Below are 21,227 nucleotides of genomic sequence, written 5' to 3'. Positions count from 1 at the left end.
GACAAATATGTACTTTTAAAGGCGCTCATGTGAATCCTCCAACCAAAATAGGCCTGGCCAAATGGGGATCACCAGACATCCGATTTGACATTGAACACAACAGGCTTTCTCACAGATGGCTGTTAATGCTCAGACATCTGCATTTGTGTGTATTAATACTCCCGCTGGCCCCCTGCTACTGTAACAAACTGACTTTTGTTTAACAACCTCTCCGATGAAGAGAACAAGCCTTAAAGCGTTTTGGACAAACAGCACACCCAGTCCCTCCAAAAACCTCTGCAAGCCATCCACCCTGCTAACATACACAGGGCTCACTCTCTCTGTCTGTGTGTGTGTGTGTGTGTGTGTGTGTGTGTGTTTGTGCACCACATGCATTCATACATTATGTTCATGTTCACATAGTGTTGTTTCTGTGTGTGTGTGTGTGTGTATGTGTGTGTGTGTGTGTGTGTGTGTGTGTGTGTGTGTGTGTGTGTGTGTGTGTGTTCATGCAGCCTGAGGGTATTAAGCCTAATTATAACATTCTTTTGATTAATAGTGTCTGCTGGCAGAGGGGGGGGGCTCTGTGTGCAGCCGGACCACACACTATAAATAAAGTCTAAGTCAATAACAACGTTAAGGATCACTCATAGTCTTGTCAGCTCTGTTTGCTAAGCCTGAATAATTTAGCCAATGAGAGGACACTGAGACACCCACGCCAATAAACACACACACACTCTGGAAAAGTACAAGCAGTGGCGCTCTAATCACCTGCGGTGATTAGATGTGGCCACACTGTTGGTACATTTGGGCACACACACACACACACACACACACACACACACACACACACACACACACACACACACACACACACACTGTTTGCTTTCTTAATCAGTCCATACCATTAAAGATGAAGACAAATCACACCTGCAAAATTCCAAAGCTGAGACATTACTTTTATTAATGAACACTCCCTTGCACTGAAAAGGCTATTATTTCTTTAATACACCCCAGAGTGTCGTTAAATGGAACTATTTTAATGGTATTTCATAATGACAGATTTTTGGATTGTCGGACCCTCGCCTGGCAGCAGAACTGCCAACAGGTCTTTTTGCTCTATGCATACAGCTATATTCAAATAAATCCAAATTAAATGAGCAGATTCTTTCTTAAAAATATTATTTTCACACCTGTGCGAACTCCAGAGGAGTTTGATTGTTGGCTCAGGGCAATTATCAAGGCGCTAATTCATTTTGTGTTCTGCATAGTGTGAGGTGATGGTTTTAAAGACTCTCCTGCTGAGACAAATATGTTACTGCTGTGCTCGTTTAGACTTCCGAGTGAAATAAATGTAGTATAATTAAAACATTTCTAATGTAAAATCCCATTACACACATATACAATAAGTCACTCTCTGTCTTTGTCGTTCTCACAAACACACATTGAGGGAAACACTTAAAGCCTTTTATAACCACGCGATCCAGTAACTCACATCTTAGACAACCCCCTGGGTTAAAGAATTTGTTTTTTTCCTCCATGTTGCGATCTAACATGACCTCAAGATCACACCAGCAGCTGCTTCTGTCATTCTCACTAAGTTGAATGTGTGTGTATGTGTGTGTGTGTGTGAACCCTTTCTGATTGTGTAGACGTATGTCTCTACCACGTGTGCTGTGGCTATTTGTTTGAGTGCATTCAGTAAATAATGTAAAAACAGTTATGTAGTCAGAGAGAACCAGTTGGCTCTTTGACTCAGTGGTTGGCACAGACGGTTTTCAGTTCAAATCGGATGACCAGCTGGCTGGTGTTCCTTCTACAGTCCAAAGACCTGCAGGACACAGTGGGTACAGTGGGTAAAATGGAAATGAATGGATGCATAAACTTTTGAAAAAAATCCATAATCTATACTGTAAATTTATACACATCTTTAATTAAATTTGCTGAGGCAAAAAATGTCTGGCCTAAATGTCTAAACAGGTAATACTGTTGTGAGGATGAGAAACACATGTTAATTTAGAAATGATGTCCCCCTCTCTTAAAGTGACAGTACCCAGCTTTTAAAAGGCATTATGAATACTAATACTAAATTATGTAGGCAAAATAAAGCTAATGTACAGATTTTCTTTGATTGATTGTTCATCACAGTGATAATAGACACATAACACTGCAGTCTTAAAATGGGAACTATTCAGATGTATTATAGACTATAATGCAACAGAATGAGGTATATCAATGTTTAGTGATCTTAAACCCCCTGAAGTAATTATTTTCAAGCACCAACCCGCATTATTTGTTTTTTTTATTACAGTGTTTGCACTTTGCCTTATTATTAATTTACATTGCCGCACCACTGAATTACTATAACTCCTCAAAACATCTGATCGGTCCGCTTCTTCCTGCACAGGAGATAACCAGGTGGAAGGAAGTGTTTCGGGGTGTCTCCTACGTACCCCAGCTTGCCATGCAACCCCTGTACACACACTTAACCCCTGACACTCCCCAGCATTCACACACTCTGTCATCACAGGTCCTGGCTGCTGCTGACCTGAGCACTAACACATGCTGGGGACAACTTAACCTCTGGCCCTCTAGAAGGAAAAACACATCGACAGAGGAGAGGGAGGGCATCGCAGGGGTGTGACAGGAACAGACAGAGGAGGAAGGGGGATCAGTGTGTGTGTGTGTGTGTGTGTGTCTGTGTGTGTGTGTATGTGTGTATGAGACTGGCATACAGCCAACCGATTATACACAATTGTAAAGTGACACATTTCCACATTATTGCTCTCATTTGTTTATCTTCAATGTCTTGTCTCCAACTAAATAACACATCTCTTTTGTTACGTGAAAACCTTCTACATACCAAATTTGGTGGGTAAATTTTTTTTCGCTTCCTTAAAATTCAATGAGGCAGAGGAAACCCTTTCGGAAAATATAAGAGAAAAAAAAAAGCATGGATCTAAATTTGCATCTAAATTACAAACAAGGTGAGGTGACGGAAGTTTGATATTTAAGTTGTTTGTTGTAAGGTTTTCATCATATATAGAAATGTGTTCTGTACATTGTCATGTTCCCCCTCCGTTTTAGTTGTACTTTAGTTTAGTTTGTTTAGTTGTGCTGCAGTTACCCTGTGGGAATCTTTAAAGCTTCATCATGTTTTTTTTTCTTTTAACTAAAAGAGGTATTAAAAGAAATATTGTGGCCTGTTTGTGAGAAAAAAAATGTTTACCAGACGCATCTTGGCTTGGGCCCCTGAGAGAAATAGAACCAGTACAAATATATTTTGATTGGCCCATTATTGCTAAGAAAATAATGTATTTATTCACACTTCTCCACTGTCCACAACAACAATATATAATGTGTTAATTGACAAAGATATCAAATATTAGACAACAGAATGGTCATCAAAATCATAATTTATGGACATTGAAGTTCAAGTCAAAATGAGGAACCTACTGTAGATGAAAACCATACTTTCATGCCTAAAAAAATGAGTTTTGGCAGGAGAAACTTTGACAAGTATGAGACATCCGTTTGTCTTTTAGCAGACCGAGAGGAATCATCATAGACCATGTGCATAATGAGTTTCATGCTTCTGTTGTTTCTGATTGGTGCAATTTAGGATGTTACAATGGCACCTTGTTACAATTGCCTCCGAGCTCCCCTACTTTAGAGGTGCTGGTACACTGTAAACCCAGAGTTGTAATATAAAAATATATAACATAGGTATGGTCATTTTTAGACATTTTAATGCAGAAATGTTACATATTGTACCTTTAAGTTTCACCATGTGCAAAAACTTAGACAGTTTAAGGCAACGGGTTTCCACGCAAAGGTCTAGTAAAGTCAACCAATTTGGGATAACAGTGTAGGTGGATTATGTCCATACATTCTGATAAGCTAACCTGTTGCTAGTTGTAGCTTTATATTGAACGAACAAATATGGTGTAAATCTGCTTATCAAACACTTGGCAAGAAAGTGAATAGGCTAAACCTTTTAATGCTTCCTTTAATATTAAATTACAGATTATAGGAACTTTAAATACACTTCTTCCTTGTCACGCTGCTGCCCTCATGGATTCTCAAAATTCTGGAAGCTGTAAATGTAGCTATATTTTGGCAAAGCTATGAGTGTTTGGAACATACTGGGTGGACAGCTCAGAAGCAGTTTGTGATGTAGGAATAGTTTGACACTTTTCTTACAATGATGTTTTGATACCTTTGTTTCCATCAGAAACATTGGAGTCAATTGCCACGACCTGAGTCCAAGCTGACCACAGCTGCTGTTCTATGTGAATAAGGAAACTACAGATATTTCATAGTCATTCAAGCCAACACTGGGTGAGGGTTTGATACTCAAATTGCAGATTTTTTTGTGGAGTATCACTTTAAGGGTAATCCACAGCAGCCAAGAGACTGTTTTGACAGCGGTGGAGCCAAGCAAAAGTACCAACAGAAAAAGCAGGACTGACTTAATCAATTGATATTTTTTTATGGAATCACATGATGAGAGAGAAACAACATGAGGGAAGAAGAGAGAGCAGAGGATTGCAGACAACAATTTGTACAGTGTTTTTTTTATGTGTGTCAGCGGAAGCGATACAATGTGTTTCTCTGTAAAGGCACAAGCCAATTGGCAGATGGTGATGCAGATCAGAGGGAAATGGCTGGAGGAATGAAGTCAGACAGGAATTTCTAGGAAATGACGGCTAGCAAAACAAGAGCAACATGACCGCATCATACAAGTGCTGTGCCACCCTTCAGCTGTGCGCTGGCACTGCTTTTAGGTTCTTACTTTGCCCAGAGAAAATCACATCCTGTGTGCATTCACATGGGATAAGCAAAGTCTGTATTTTACTCAAAGTTACTGACATTATTCCCCGGATATGATGTCAAAGCTCTGCGTAACAGTTTAAAAGATTAAAAATTATTTACATCATCATTGCAATTTCGCTCTTCTGATGGATTGGAGCTTGCTCTTTCTATAAATGGATGGGTTTTCATGCTGTGTAACGAGATAAGCCTCCTGAATTTGCACCCAAAATGCTGTCAAAACTTCATTTATAATTGCCAACATTGCCTCCATAATTCTCGACCGGGAACGATGCAAGAAAAAGGTGTGAAGAAAACAAAATACCTTGCAAAAAAAACAAAGCGATCCCAAATTCCAGAGATGCCGATTTGCACAGGACTAATATTATCTCACATGATCTCTGTGTTTGGCAAAATAAGGTAGGTCATTTTCGGTGGTTAATTATTTTTTTTGGGACAAATTACGTACATGGAAGATTCGCACAGTATTAAGATCACAGATGACCTCTGCAATTATTACAAATGACTAGAGGTCCCCCATACTAGTCCCGTGTGAATAGAGTTTTAGAGGAACAATATCAGGATACCATAACATGCCACAAACAATTTAATGTGACTAGGTGATGTTTTTGAGCGTTGATTGCAAGCACACGCATAAGATGAACATATTTGAATTTACGTTGGTGGCTAAAACAACCATTTCACCATTGTCATATGCTGTTATTAATCTTACAGCCACAGATAAATACATTACCTTATTGCTATGCATTCTGCAATTTCATTCAATGGCTTTCAAAACAAATGCACATGCTAGCCAGATCAAGGCCTTTACAACATAAGGCAACGGTGCCCATTGCCGGTGGTGAGATGTTGCAGTTTGTAACGGTATATTTGGTAAGACGCTAGCGAAGCAAAACAGTACAGACAATAAGCACAGCAGAAACATCAGATAGGTCTGACCACTGACTTACTACACATCGTTAAACATTACAGTTATGGTTGAAAATGATAACAGAAATAAAGAACTTTGCTGATTTTTTATATATGTCCACAATTCAAGTTATTTGTCTAGGAGTGAGTTTTTTGTTAGCTCAACGTCAGGATGATTTGGTCTATAAGAGAGCCAAAAAAACCACAGGACTTTCATGTGTGATGCAATGATGTCTGTGACGTCATGTTAGGTCCTCATTTTAGTAGTTTTATGTGAATCATTTTAAGCCAATCCCTGGTGTTTTACTAAACCTATCTAAGTATTTATGTTGCCTAAACTTAACTAGTTTTATGTGTTTAAAACCACGTCCATTATGTCACATGATTACAATCACATGATTAAACGGCCACCGTGTAAATAGAACGATCACGTGTCGTTTTGGGAAACTTGTAATGTTGTTTAGGAATGAGGATGTCTTGGCATGTTATATTGCACACAGTATAAGTGAAGCTGTTGAAACAGTTTACCTCTCTGTACAGTGTGTTACAGGCCAGAGGTTACTGTCAAGTCAGCAGAGGACATGAATCCAATCCAGTTGTCAATATCCATTCATAATTAATGGTTTTTATTTGCCTTTGTCTTTTCATGGGCTCTGTGGTGCTGTATGATTGACAGGGGAGCGCCTATGAGTTCATATCTGAGACTTCATAAGTGCCTTGCGGCTGCAGATTGCGCAACATAATTGCCTACACGTTACACAGTCAGTGCAGCGAGGTTTGGCCGGGAGTCTGGGGACAAACTGGCAACCCTGTATTTGTGGTTACATCATGTTGGCGAGTGTGAAAGCTGAAAAGACAAGAGAAGGAAAGTGAGTGATTAAGATGCAGAGTGAATTAAGAGGAAGAGAAAGGAAAAACAACACAGAGGAAAGTTGGTTGTAATTCGCACACACATCCTTCCAAAAGGGCGTGGTACAGAGGGCTTTTGGCATTTGAGGTAAAATTTGTAATCCCTGAAAGAAAGCAAAGGGAGAGAAAAAAGTAATTCCCAAATCAACAACAAGCAGATTGACAGAGGCAGATGATGGCCAACATTTCTTGGAGGATTCTACCTACTGAGATATAGTGTCTCTGCAGAGCTTGTTGTGTCAGTGGGAGAGTGGTGGGAGCTGGGAGGTATGCAAAATCTTTTTTGGAGAGGTATGTGATGTAAAACGGGGGAAGTGGGATAGCAGCTGAGGCTGTCCAGCACCCATGAATCAGGCTGAGGCACCGTGAAGCAGCGGCCCTCATAGGAGCCAGATGGGCCCTTGGCTCGACACCGGCAGGGATGAAGGAACACACACACACACACACACACACACACACACACACACACACAGAACGCACGGACGCACAGACACAGACACAGACACAGACACAGACACAGACACAGAACCAGAACAATACACACACACACACACACACACACACACACACACACACACACACACACACACACACACACAGAACGCACGCACGCACGCACGCACGCACGCACGCACGCACAGACACAGACACAGACACAGAACCAGAACAATACACACACACACACACACACACACACACACACACACACACACACACACAAACACACACACACACACCAACTTTGATATTTCTGTGGTAGAGACGCACACATAAGGAGCCCCAAAACTGACAAAAGCAAGTAAAAGGTTATCAGACATGTCAAAAATATAACTGAATACATCAATAAATAACACTAGTTAGTTAAATAGGCCTAATTAAAATGGACTACTATAAGCTTTATACTTTATACTAACTAATCTGCTGATGAAACACATTACAAATTTGTTTATTTTACTCTATTTTTTACTTTTTTGGTCTTTGCAACATTTAAGCATGTGTACCTTATTTCCCCAACACAGCTTTTCCCATTTTAATAAATGCTTATATTACAATGAGATGGGTGTGACCATGCATGTCCAGGGTATTGGTTCAGTGTGTGTGTGTGTGTGTGTGTGTGTGTGTGTGTGTGTGTGTGCGTGTGCGTGTGCGTGTGCGTGTGTGCGTGTGTTCGTTTTGGAGGTTGCATGCACCTTTGATCCTAGCATGGAGGAAGCTTTTTTGAACAAGGTCATTAAATACCAACCACTCCTAAACACCATCTCAGATCCAGGCTATAGGTTCCGACTATTTGTTTTCATATTTGGCAGCTTAGGTAACACACACAGGCTGGTCGTAAGAAGGAGTCATCATCTTGGGATGCCCAGAAATAAGGCTAAATGGCTAGCAAAGTACTGTGCTCTGTCTGCTATTATAGGCAGCCGCCATATATGGCGAAAGCGCTGTTACTTCTACCCACAAGAACGGAGGGATATGCTTAATATTATCAAGACCTACTGTATGCCAATGGCCCATGATTTTGTATATGTATTTCACTGCATCTATAATATTTATGTCCTTGTAAATTATTCCCTTCAAGTGGACTTAAATACATTGTTAAAATGTGTGTCTAACTATCTAACTCCTAAAACAGCTTAAAAGTTTAGTTTAGTTGATTTGACATTGCGAGGAACAATACTTTAAATCAGTAGCACACCAAGCCTACAAAATAGCAATCATAAAACAGTACTACAGAGACACACACTTGGTAAATAAATAAAAAAAAATATTATAAGGACGGAAGCATGGTGTCTGTGAAAAGTTTTGTCCAACTTCTTGATTTTCATTTGGCATCAAGTTAAAACGTCAGTAGTTTAAACACTGTTTTTGTAAAAGAAAAAAAACTAAAAGTATTCTTAAAAATGTATATTGAAACAAAAACAACAAAAAAGAGGGGGGACAACAACAAAGAGAAAAGGAGGGAGCAGTGAGGTAACTGCAACAGATACTCTGCCCTCAGATCATTTGAGCAGGTCAATGTTTCAATGGGGCTTGAAAAGTGTATGTTTGCTGCAATGAATGGTTTCCTAAAGCCCATCATCCCTGTCTGCTTGACTTAAGTTAGACAGACTGTGACTGATTTCAACCCATAGTGAACCCTTATGATCCAATGTTTACATGGCGCAAAAGAGATGGGCCGAGGAAAAAGAGCCGCATTTTATGGACTGGATAATTATCAGGTTTTGATGGTCATTTCTAGAACAAAGACACATTTGAATGTTTGTTAATTTACTGATATTTACGTATATACTTATTTTTAATCAATACAAAAAAAGTTTCAAAACTTTAAAAAGTTCAAACTTTGCAAATATGCATAGCTTAAATATACAATGGAGTTATTGGTATGGCTTTATAATAAAATAATTTTTTTTCAAGTCAGCTCATACACATAGGAATTAACAATAATGTATACTGAATATCTATTTTAAATTATTGCATATATTTTTGTTATAGTTTGAAAGGTGAAAGCCTTTTTGTGGGAGGTCCGTATATCGGCAGACTTTTAGTGTAAACGCACAAACTTCACTGCCCAGTTTGTATGTAAAAACAAATCTCTCTCCATAAACATCTGTAGCCGCTTTTGATCATGTTCATAAATATTTCCATGATTTTATCCACTCACAAAAATCCATGGGCCTATCCAGAGCAGTATGCCACAGTCTGCTAATTATTATAGTCTTCCAGAAGACCAACTGCTTTGAAATATGGCCGTAATGACATCTATCAAATTGCTGTGGCAGGATTTGGTTTTTGTGGTGTCATATATATCCAATAAATCCAATCCAAGGGAAAGTAGAACAAAGGGCGATAATTATGAACAGATAGAAAATGAGACCCATCAGATTGAAGAGGCTGAGTCACACTGAACAGATGCTCAGCCTTCAAAATATCCACAATACATACAACTAAATTAGAATCTGCAAACATGAAAAATCCACTTCTTAATTAACTTTTATAGGTGGATTTATTATCAGCAATAACTCGAAAAGAAATAACATACACAAGTTATTTCAAGTGCAGCTCAGACACACTAAACAAAGATGTATTACATATTTTGTGATCAGTTGTGATTTCCCTTTATTTGAATGGGAAAAACTGATTTATACACAGACCTAATACACAGAAACAAAACTATATTTCCTGCACTGATGCTTCTGCAGTGTACACCCAAGTAAAGGTTTCCTTCAGCCTGTCATTTCCAAAGGAATTTTCATATTTTGTTGCCTTCAAGTGCCTTGCCATTTTAAGTTCAGTGCACACAGATACCCCAACAGGAGGACAAACATGTTCTATGATACTCTATTTTTGGTGTGAAAAGTAATATAGAGTCCAGAAACCATGTGAAAGTTATTCGCGTCAGAGCCACAGATTTTTTACATTCAGCCAATGTGCAATAAAAAACAATGAGAAACATTTCATTAACCTTTTAAAATACATTTTGTTTCTTTTGTTTAATCTTGTGTTTTCTATGTTTATTTTTACCGGCATCATGCAAGTTCTCACTGAGGAGGATTTAAGGTTTCCATTCATTCATTCTACTTTTGGCTGGTGAATATATACAATTAAGTTCATTTCTTAAACTTCATTCTGATTGTGCAAGTGGAAATGTAAAAAGGAGCCATCATTTAAAGCACCCAAATGTGCAACATAGTGTATTCCCATTACAGTAAAACTTGGGGATAAAAACTGACAAGGAGACATTGAAGGCAGCATTATCCACAGAGGCTTGTTTCCTGCTACAGTGGCTTTTCTGCTCTCAAGGACATACACTGCTGAACACAGACCTCTGCTGGATACTTGTTGTAAACAACATTCTAGTTCACTTCAATTCATCCAACATCAAACTTGTAGACTTGCTGTTTTAAGGTACAACCTCAACCTGCATTGGATTATCCAATATACAACAATTCTGGTTGTTATTGTGCTGAAATGTAATACTGTCTATGATGCAATAGTGGTTCTCATGCTTGTATATCTTGGTCTAGTGATTGACATGCCATCTGATGCATATGGTGTCAAAGGGCTACCCCAGTGATAAAGTATGTCACTTTCATAAAGTTGGGGGACTCACAAAAGACAGATAAAAAAAAACCAAAGCAGCAGAGGCCGAGATATCCAAACTTTTAGTCCCTATGGGTCAAGCTCTAAAACCCTGGATACTACAATTCCCATAATGCAACCCAGTGTCTTCCATTAGGCCCTCCCTAGTGACTGCCTCCAGTCCACCAGACTTTTGTTATACATTTTATGTCTCAAGCCCAAGATGTGTGAGACATAAAATGACATAATCAGTTATTTTCTCTATAGGATCACAGAATACATTATACAACTGTTGAGTATTATATCCTACAAAATATGTTACCAATATAAAGTTGGTATAAATTCAATACACTAACTATAAACAATGTTTCATGTTAGGATAAGGTTAGTCTCGCTTTGCCAGACCCTCCTCCAAAAGGATAAGGTTGAGACACTTTTAGACCTGTGGAATCAGTGTATGGCACATTTTAAGGGAAATAACCGTGAAATATTTGACTAGAGGAGCTTATAGCTGCTCCAGTTGGAGTTATCTGTTTATATACAGTATATCCATTTCTCTTCTGGAAAGTTCTACCTATTTCTCATTATCTCTCTTTATGGTATTTTAATTGTTTGTTAATTAAACTCTGACATCCTATGAATATTAGGAATTGTCAACTGTTCACACAATACAGTAATGTGAACTATTTAAATTAGCTGGATACAAACAAAGCTACAGGCTGAAAATGGCAAGTTTTAAAGAAAATTTGGGTCATGCCTGCTTAGTTCTTTCGGGGAATGATTGTAAAGATTTCAAAGAATATGTTTACTACAATTACTATCTAACTGGGACGTTTTGGGACCGATTGGCAGGGATTCCATGAATGTCACTCTGAATTTGCTCTCACCAGTGTATTGCTGTGTGTATTTTGTTCATAGAACATCCCCACCAATTGGTCCCAAAACATCCCAGTTAGACAGTAAATGTCGTAAACATATTCTTTGCAAATCTTTACAACCATTCCCCGAAAGAACCAAGCAGGCCTGCCTTGTTGCATGACCCAAATTTTCTTTAAAACTTTTTCAGCATGTAGCTTTGTGGACCAAGCAGTCAAGGAACACATGTTAAAAGTTCAAAAGGTTGGGTTTATTTCCCCCAAAACAATGATTCACAAGCAAATAAGGCAAGAGTTATAGGGCCCATTAAAAGGTCAACAAAAGATAACTACTGAAAAATAAGGCTAACAAAATCAAAATTTTAACTCTTTAACAGACCTTCCAAATGAGACGTGAGGGACACTTATATACAAACTGACCAAACCAATTAACTCACAGAGGGGAGGACAACATGGACAATAACTTACTTGCAGGAAGAAACCCTGATCCCCCCTGCTGTCAGATCTTTCGGAAAGGTCCAAGACTGGAGCCTCTGCATAAAATCAGGTTCCACCCTCTGCCCCATCTTTTGTTCACCAGGAAGAGAACTGCAGCCAGGTAACTCAAAGACAAAGAGAATTAATATAAAGAATTAAATAAATCTCAATTGCAACATGACAAACAATGTAAACTATGTGGTAGAAGCAGTGCATTATCTAGGTGCTAATAAAGTAATTTTAAACTGAACAAACTAATGTCTTTTATGTACCATTATGTGACTGCAACTTAAAATAACTGAACATGTGGTGATGTTGGTGAGTGTATCCAACCTTAAACCTTCTGTTGAGCTGTTGTGGCCGTGAAGGCCCTCATGCCCTCTGTGGAAGCATCTGCATTTGTTATGTGTTACCTGTCTGTATAACTCCATGAAAAGACAATTATAGTTCTCACGTCAAAGTGTCCCCATTATAGCATGCATGCTACTTCTGTTTACAAATCCTCACCATCTTTCATAGCAGGGTCCACCCAATAAGCCCACCAGGTGGCAGCAGTTGCCTGCTTTTGACTGGAGCTGATGAACCGATTAACCCCCACTTTCCACCCCGGAGTGAGAGAATCCTCAACCTCCCAGCACAGTAACAGAGATATGAGCCTCTCTTATGCTGTTTTAACTCTGACATTGTATGCTGCCAACTGGGCTTTAGCATATGGGATAATTCTGTATGTATGTTCAAGTGTGTGTGGGTATGTAATATGTCTTTATGATAAGTAAGTTGTCAAGAGTCAATCTTGGTTTCTTTTTCCCCTCCTTGCTCCTTAAAGCATGCACACGCACCTTCTCTTTGCATATTGCTGGTTAGAGCTGCATGTGTGTGTTGCTGCAGTCTCCTGGGCGCTGCCACCCTGCCCTGACTACTAATGCCCTACCTGCTTCTCATTAGACTGTCCCGTTTGAGTCCGGCCATCTGCACCAGCTGGTTGGCAAACCCTCTGCCAACCGTTTGATGTCGACGAGGAGCTCAGCGACGCACTCACGACAGTGTCCCAGCGTCAGACTTATAAAGATCATTGCTTTGTAGTTGTGTTTTTTTTTTTTTTAAGCCTGAGAAAAGTCCTGGTGTTTTCATCTGGGCTGGCAGGCTTAAAGAGGACCTAGGTTTGTTTGGATGGCATCAGGCAAAGGTACTTAACCAAGGTTTGCACAGTTTGAGCTGCCTTAGATGTGCTGGATTTGTCTTGGCAGATGCTTAAAGAGAAGGTGGATGAGGTGATGTAGTGGTAAACAGAGAGGAGTTGGAAGACTGAATGTACAAAATGTCTTCTTGGCACTGGGTTAAAGCCTACAGTATTTAGCAAAAGCAACATCTCAAAATATTTCCATAACTTGTCAACATCTCCCATTGAGATTGAAGGAAAGTCAATAAGGTGTACCTGCTTTCACCTGATATTATCTCCAGACACAATTTTTTTCTGCCATTAACATTCGCCAGTGGATTCAAATTGCGTTCACACTTGAACACTTTTTAATACTCATGCTATGGATGCTTTCCCATAGTCGTAGTTTTCAATATTCTTTTTATTTTATTTATTTATTTTTTGATTAGTTTTTGGGGTTTTTAATCGACAGGATAGCTTGAAGACAGGAAAGGAGAGTGAGAGGAGGGACGACATGCAGCAAAGGGCCACGGGTTGGATTCGAACCCAGACTGCTGCCAAGGCCTCAGCCTACATAGGGCACACACTCTACTGGGTGAGCTAGAGGTTGCCCCCAGGTGATTATAGTATCTATATATTATATAGAAAGTAATTCAGCACCCGATTTACAGAAAATATAACTGAATAATTTCAATATGAAAAATAATTTAAAGGTGTGGAGTGGGAGGTCTCTGCCTCCAACCCAATATAATGGAGTTGAGTGTAATTATGTATGTGGTGCTCAGCACAGTGAAAATTCAGCAGTAACATCTGTTTCCTTAAAATATAAGCGCCCGGTTACTCTGGATAACCCACAGAACAGTTTTCATCTGGACTATTTCTTCAGTACAGAGAAGTTCAAATGAAAACTGCTCAAAGTGAAGTGTATGGATTATTCAGAATAACCCTTTTTTGGGTGAACTGACCCAGAGAGAGTTGTGCTGTGTTTAGCATCTCTAAATACATGCTTTCAAGATAACAAACCATGCCCTCCTGTTTTGTTTTTTTTATCACCAGTGTATGTATCAGCGACTGCTCTGCCCAGAATAAGTCTGACTATTTTGGCTCGCTCTGATGTCACGCTGGCCTGTGGGGCATGCAGAGCCGTCTAAGGGAAATATGACAGATGCCTCTGGATGTCTATGAGGTGAGTAAACATGTGTTCAGAGATACTGGATATGGGTAAATACACCCACAAGCACAGGCTGACACATGGCCGAGCTAATCCTGGTCTCAATCTCTTCATCTAGCTCTTTGCCTTCATCGCTTCATCGGCATCCACACTTTGAAAACAAAACTGCGTAAACCCAAGAGTCTAAATGAGAATGGAGTGAGAGGGGATGGGAGGACAATGAGAGGTGTTGGGAGGCAACGTTTTAAACATGGTAATGGCTCACTCTCCATCATGTGGAGCCTCTTAGGGCCTGCAGCCGCCAGACCTGTGCTGCTAGTGGACCACCGAAACTTGAAGATAAATTAATCATTGCCTTCTCTTCCATGCTTTTCATCACTCTTTACTCCTCCTCTCCTCCATCGCAGCTCTTTCTCGAACTCCCACAAATACTCGCCTCTACCTCTCTTTTATCCCATTCATTCTCCATGTGTAAACATTTGCATGCAGCATCTTTTTCTTGTCTCTTACCTCTTCCCATCTTCCCCATCTATCTCTATCACAGCTTAAATCCTCCCCTGCCTTCCCTCCAGCGTCTTATACTGATGTGTAATGCTGACCCACTTTATTTGACGGGGAAGAAGGAAGCAACGACTGAGGGAAAGGAACGATGGAAGGAAGGACATCAGAGCTCTCCTCCTCCTCTTCCTCTTTTCGCTCTCTCTCCCTGCTGCTCATGTCCCACAGTGCTGTGTTTAAGGTAAATATTTTTACAGCACCATTCATCACAAGGGCTTCTGGGACAGCCTTCCCCACTTCGCCAACCCCTTCTATCCGCAAGATCAAATATTCATATGCCCTCCCTTCGTCTCTCTCCCTCCTCATCTCACCATAACCCGGTGTGTTTAACCCCCACATCATGTCAATTCTAGTTGACACTCCCACTCGTACTTTTTCGCCCCCTCACGTTTCACATCTCCACACTATAACTCCCATACTCTCTATACCAGTGTAAGGGTATGTGTGTCATGTATGGGTCACATTTCACATGCAGTTAACACATCAGGTGGGAGTGACATGCACAGCCTATTCCCTCATGTGTATTTCAGTATGTTGGCTAAGATAATTAACACTTTCCTGCATACAGTAATATGCACGTGATGACAAAATGAAACCGATGCGTCTCAAGTGAAGCTGGAAGAATAACATAAGACTGATGCATGCTGAGTCGATGCTTAACTTCTGCTTGTCTTCCACTCTCTCCTTCCTCGAGTTCTAACAACCTCCCTCACACTCACCACCTGTCACTCACCTTCATGGATATTGTTCTTGAACCCAAAAAAAAGTCCATAGAGAAAAGGAAATACTATAGTGGTGACATGTTGTGGCTTTGTCGTACCTTGTCTGTCAAAATCTAGTTGTAGGGAATTTATTTATATTCTGCTTAAATGGTGCGTTTTTATTTGTTTTAATAAAGTTGTGTTTAAACCAATTACTGCAAACTAACTGAGAAACTGAAACCTAGGGCCAGCTACATTTCCAGCATAGGAGTAGTTGGTCTCTAGGTGCATAATAAAGCTACCATGTAAAGTAATAGTAAGCACTTTACTAAATGGGTACAGGCTAAATACACAATATACAGCGAGCAATAGGTAATGGGTGGTGATAAGGGGCCAATGGGGGCCCAACAGTACACTTTTTGCCTAGGGGCATACTAACAGGTTAATCCAGCCATACAAAGAAAATATAAAGACATGTCTCATAACTCACTTTAAGACATGTTATAGGAATATTGTGGTTATACGATAGGAGATAAAATATAACATATAGCACTGTATAATAGAGTCAATGTAAATCCCACAGGAACTTAATAAGATAAGATAAGATAGACTTTATTAATCTCACACTGGGGAAATTCCTGTGCTACAGCAGCTCAAAAGAAAAAAATGTACACACATCAGAATAACACAAATACACATTAAGTAGACTTAGGAGAAAAAATATACATAAAGTATAAGAAATCGAAAAAATAGAATTAGTTATAATAATAATAATAGTAATAAAACAAACATATTTACACAATAAACACCCTTATATAAACAGACAGTATATTATAATACAACAACGGGATTAATAAAGTATACATTATTATTATTATTATTATTATTATTATAACTATTATTATATAAACACAGATATACAGATGAGTAAGGTGCGGATGAATATAAATGACATATTGCACAGTTGGAGGTAACAAGAGTAATAAATAGATAAATATGCATAATGCAGAATATTGTCCAGGGATGGCTCATATTGCAGAAACAGCTAGCAGTAGAGGGATTATGCAAAAATCATGCTAGCTCAATACCTGAGGCCACTCGTGGAAAGAAAGGACATTTACCTAACTACTGCACTTGAGTAGAATTTTGAGGTAGTTGTATTTGTACTATTTCCATTTTATTACTTTATACTTCTACTCCACTTCAGAGGGCAATATTGTACTTTTTACAGCACTACATATTTTACATATATGACATATGATGAGATTATAAAACATGATGCTAGGCCAAACAGCAGTATATACTAGAGAAGGTAAAATTAGCTCCTCCTTAACCAGCTACAACATTGTAATGTCATTTAGTACATTACCACTGATCCAATTACAGAAGTAGGTATAATAAAACATTATGAAAGGGCCTCTCTGTATAACGTGTATTTAAAATTAAAGCTGCTTATATCAATATTTTCATATTGACAGTGGATAAAATGAGTGTGTAATGTAAACCTACTTTACACTACCTGCTCAGCACCAAACAGACAAGCTACTAGTGAACATGGTGGATCTCTCTGATGAAGCCAGCTGGCAGTGAATGCTCTTGCCCTGTTCCCCACAAGTAAAGTTATTAAACGATGACTCTAACTTGAACTTATTCTCGCATTGCCAGACCTTCTTCCACAGCGCTGCGGCGGAAGGTCTGGCTTGTCCACACAAAATGCCTGGATAGGAGAAAACCATGCTCTGGTTAATTGGCCATTATTTAAACCAATAATGATCGTCTTGGGCGCCGGACACAATGACGGTGCCTCTGTAAAATAGCCTCGGGAAGGAACTTATTTTGGTAAGTCTGACGCGAGCGCTGGAATTAAAATGGCTGAGTGTGGGATGAGAATTTTATTTAAAAAAAAAATGTTTCCGGAATCAACCGGAGTTTAGAATGCCGACACAAATAAAAGCGGAAGGTGAGGAACATCCAGCCACAAATGAGGGACATCCGGTGGAACCGGAACTATCCCGTAAATGAAACGTCGGCGATATAGACTAACTTGAACTTAAACATGTCTCAGAGAAAATTATGGCTGGCTGGATCCCCTGAAGCAAAAAGGCTGATAGAAACTAGATGGAAACTGACGCATTCCCTTTTCGCTCTTTCAATGATGTGATACATTTGATTATGGAGTTATCTGGGTGCTAGTGGCCTGGGAAGATGCACTTGAGACAACATTTTTACTTTAATAACACTTTTAAAGGTCTGCTGATATATTGTATATGTTAAGATTTGTAAACATTTTATAAACCATTTTTGATTATATAAATATAAAACACCCCAAAAACCCAATGCACTTCTATGAATGTGTTGGAAATAAAGCATGGGAATGGCAAAAAAAGGAGTTGGTGGAAAAAAAAAGGAGAGTCCATATTGAACTTAAATTTGTCAGGTGGCCAGAAACATAACTCCAAATGAATGATTATATCTCTAGATTTATGTTGCTCTCTCCATTCCCTCTCTGTGTCTATAAGAGTATTCTGTGATGACAGAGATTTAAACCTAGATATGGCCAGCAACAGGGAAGGACAAGGGGGAGACGGAGCGAGACAGAGAGTCAGGGAGATTTAAGGGGCATCTGAGGAGAGGGATGGAAGTGAGATGGGTGGAGGACAGAAGAGCACATGGAGAACCTGCGTTTCCTGTCTCCCCCTACTATGAATATTTGATGTGAGGGACTAAAACCAGCTCCGTGAACTCTGAAAAAGTGTGACAGCTGAAAAAAAAAAGGAGAGCGGCTTACAACAGCCATCCAGAGGAAAAGCGCAGGGAGAGCTGCTACTCTGAGAGATGTCTGAGCGAGGGAGGCAGAAGAAGAGACAAGCTGGAAACTGTGTAGACACACACACACACACACACACACACACACACACACACGTATTATGAGGGAAATGGTATAATGAAAGGGGAATAAAAGTGCAGGCCTACATGTATCCTTTGCTGAAAATACAATGACATGATGTTTATTTTTGGTAGTTAAATGCAATCTTAAATTCTCCCAGTCTTAAAATCTGTGTTTAAATCTAGTTCTAATCTTAAAATGTAATCCCTGCTCTCACTCTAACCTAGCCTACTGAAGAGGTGAGAACTGCCATACTGTCTTTACTTTGGAGCATTTTGTCTGTTCTCATGAGGTCATGTGGTAATTCTAAAATGCAGTGGAACACACACACACACACACACACACACAGGCTTGCACACACTGACACACTGAGGGCAGGCAGGGCCATTGAAATATTGATGGAGGCTCTCTCCTTGCCGTAATGAAAAATTGTCCTCCGATAAATGTTTCATCCGTCCAGATGCATCACCTACCCATTTTTAACAGATGAGGCAATTTGCTGTATAGAAACACAAACACTGGGGAAGTGGGTCTCGCTGCAATTTGTTCCCCCTGAGCATACAATTGAGAGGGACAAGGTTGATATTTTAAAACAGAAAGGGGAACAGAGGAGGAGGAAGCAGCAGCAGCACTTTACATCTTATTCTCACCCACACTGATTTCCCTCACACTCTTTACATAAAGAAAGCTTTTAACTGTGTATATGATGGTGTAATGACATTTTTGTTAAATTAAATATATTGACATAGTTGCTGATTAAGTAATCGTTGCAGCTCTAGCTGGGGCAGATGGAAATGTCATTAGTTTTATCACAATCCAAAGTGCTGGATACAGTGACATTTAGACCACATGATGGCACTAGATGGTTAATGTAGCATCAAAGTTTTTACAATTCATCTTGAGGGGAACAAGAATTAGTGAACCACATTTTATGACCATCCAGCCAATAGTTGTCAAGAAATTTCACTCAAAGTGGAGGAGGATCACAAAAGTCAGTAGGATTCATCCTCTCGAGATCATGGATATCTGTACCAAATTGCATGGCAATCCATCCAATAGCTGTTGAGATATTTCAGTCTGGACCAAAGTGGCCAACCAACCAACCAACAGACACTGCTGAATTCTCCCACCATTGTGTGTGAATGCTTTATTGCCCCTTGGATGTTGTAAGCTAACTCAACATCTCAGGGCTGAAGATAAATAAAATCTATACGAGCAGCTAGCGTGTGTGAAAAGTATACGTTTCCTATCAGCTTGAGCCTCCGACCCACTAACCCACTTTATACCCTACCAGCAGCCCATGGTTTGGTCATGCAATGCAGCATCTGCTGTTCAGCTCACACCACCTGCTTGCCTATATTTGTACACTCTTCATATACTATATATATATATATACATATATATGTGTATCTTGCATGCCACGTCATAACCGCTAAAGAGCTAGAGCTTGCACACAAGCTGTTTCAACTGTCCAACCGTTGCATCATCAATAATTGATTGTTTGCTAAAAAAAGAGTTGCATGAATAGTTTTACTTGAGTCACAATAGCAATATGCACACTCCTCTCTGTAAACACGGAATTACACTGATGGATCAGAATGACTGATTGCCCAAGACCTGATATGTTTTCCGCTGCATGAAAAATAACATGAATGTTTTTATTGTTCATGCATGGTGTGGCTGGGTGCGGCTGCTCTGGGTTAGATTACAGCAGAGACTTGTTTGGGACATACTTTCCTCCTCTGCGACTGTAATTAGAAAAGCCTTTCTGCTCCCTTGCTCATACAGCAAACATGTACTGTAAGTGAAACTCCTCTGCGCTATTTTCCCAAACTCTTTCCAGACTGAATATGACTTCAACTTGTTTGATTGGCAGTGCATGAGAGCCCAACACAGAAAGCAGGATTGTGTGCACAACGGTTTGTATTAAAATGCATCCATCCTTATTAAGATTCAGAAAGGATTGGCTGAATCTGTCGTTATGGTACACTCTGTCGCTTCATTGTTATTGAGCAAAAACCCATTAAAGCTGGGCTAAGACTTGGCAAGCTTGCATGATGCTGCCAAAACAACTCCGCTGACATTGTCTGTACCCTTGATACCTCAGCCATTTGCTGGTCTCATGCTGAATGATAGAAATATTGGAATTCCAATGATTTCCCCTGGCAAAGCCGAGGCACTTTCCCATCTGCTGTTAAACACAATACAAGAGGTGAAACAGCTAAATTGAAATGATAAAACAGTTTCAGCGGGTGTTTTTAGAGACAATGGTGCCAATCAGGAAGGGCCCTAAAGGCATCAATAAGGAAAGAGCAATGTCAATAAATTTGCCCAAAATATCCCTCTGTCAGGAGGCTGGGAGCAAAATGGCATTCCTTTTCCTATCCTAATAATCTGTCACTGTTGGAAGCTCAATATGACTGTCACTTCATGAAATATTCCATGGGCCTTTAGTTTTTGACTGGCTCAGGGGCAAACGCCTCGCTACTGTGCTGAATTAGTGCTGTACTATCAACCACATTACTGTTGTTGTACAGCTGCTTCATTTTTAATAGTGAATTCAATAACCTGTTTGGTGGCTTATCTCTACAGTGGTGATCCAACCCAAATGCATGAGCTGTAGTTCATTTAGTCCAGTGCTGGGCTGGCCACCAAGACAAATACATGACTAATAAATGGTGGGATTGGTCCA

General features: G+C 39.7%; 1 long non-coding RNA gene across 1 annotated transcript; it reads left to right on the top strand.

The window, feature by feature from the left end:
- The first annotated feature begins 12,149 nt into the window (after positions 1 to 12,149).
- On the top strand, positions 12,150 to 15,123 carry LOC116038849. Its single transcript, XR_004102185.1, has 4 exons — positions 12,150 to 12,180; positions 13,005 to 13,112; positions 14,275 to 14,404; positions 14,934 to 15,123. It is a non-coding gene; the product is annotated as an uncharacterized LOC116038849 (long non-coding RNA).
- The last annotated feature ends 6,104 nt before the right edge of the window (positions 15,124 to 21,227 follow it).

Source organism: Sander lucioperca, chromosome 5 (assembly GCF_008315115.2).
Source record: "Sander lucioperca isolate FBNREF2018 chromosome 5, SLUC_FBN_1.2, whole genome shotgun sequence".
NCBI lineage: Eukaryota > Metazoa > Chordata > Actinopteri > Perciformes > Percidae > Sander > Sander lucioperca.
The sequence above is the reverse complement of the archived record's forward strand: the minus strand, read 5'-3'. Positions and strand labels throughout refer to the sequence as shown.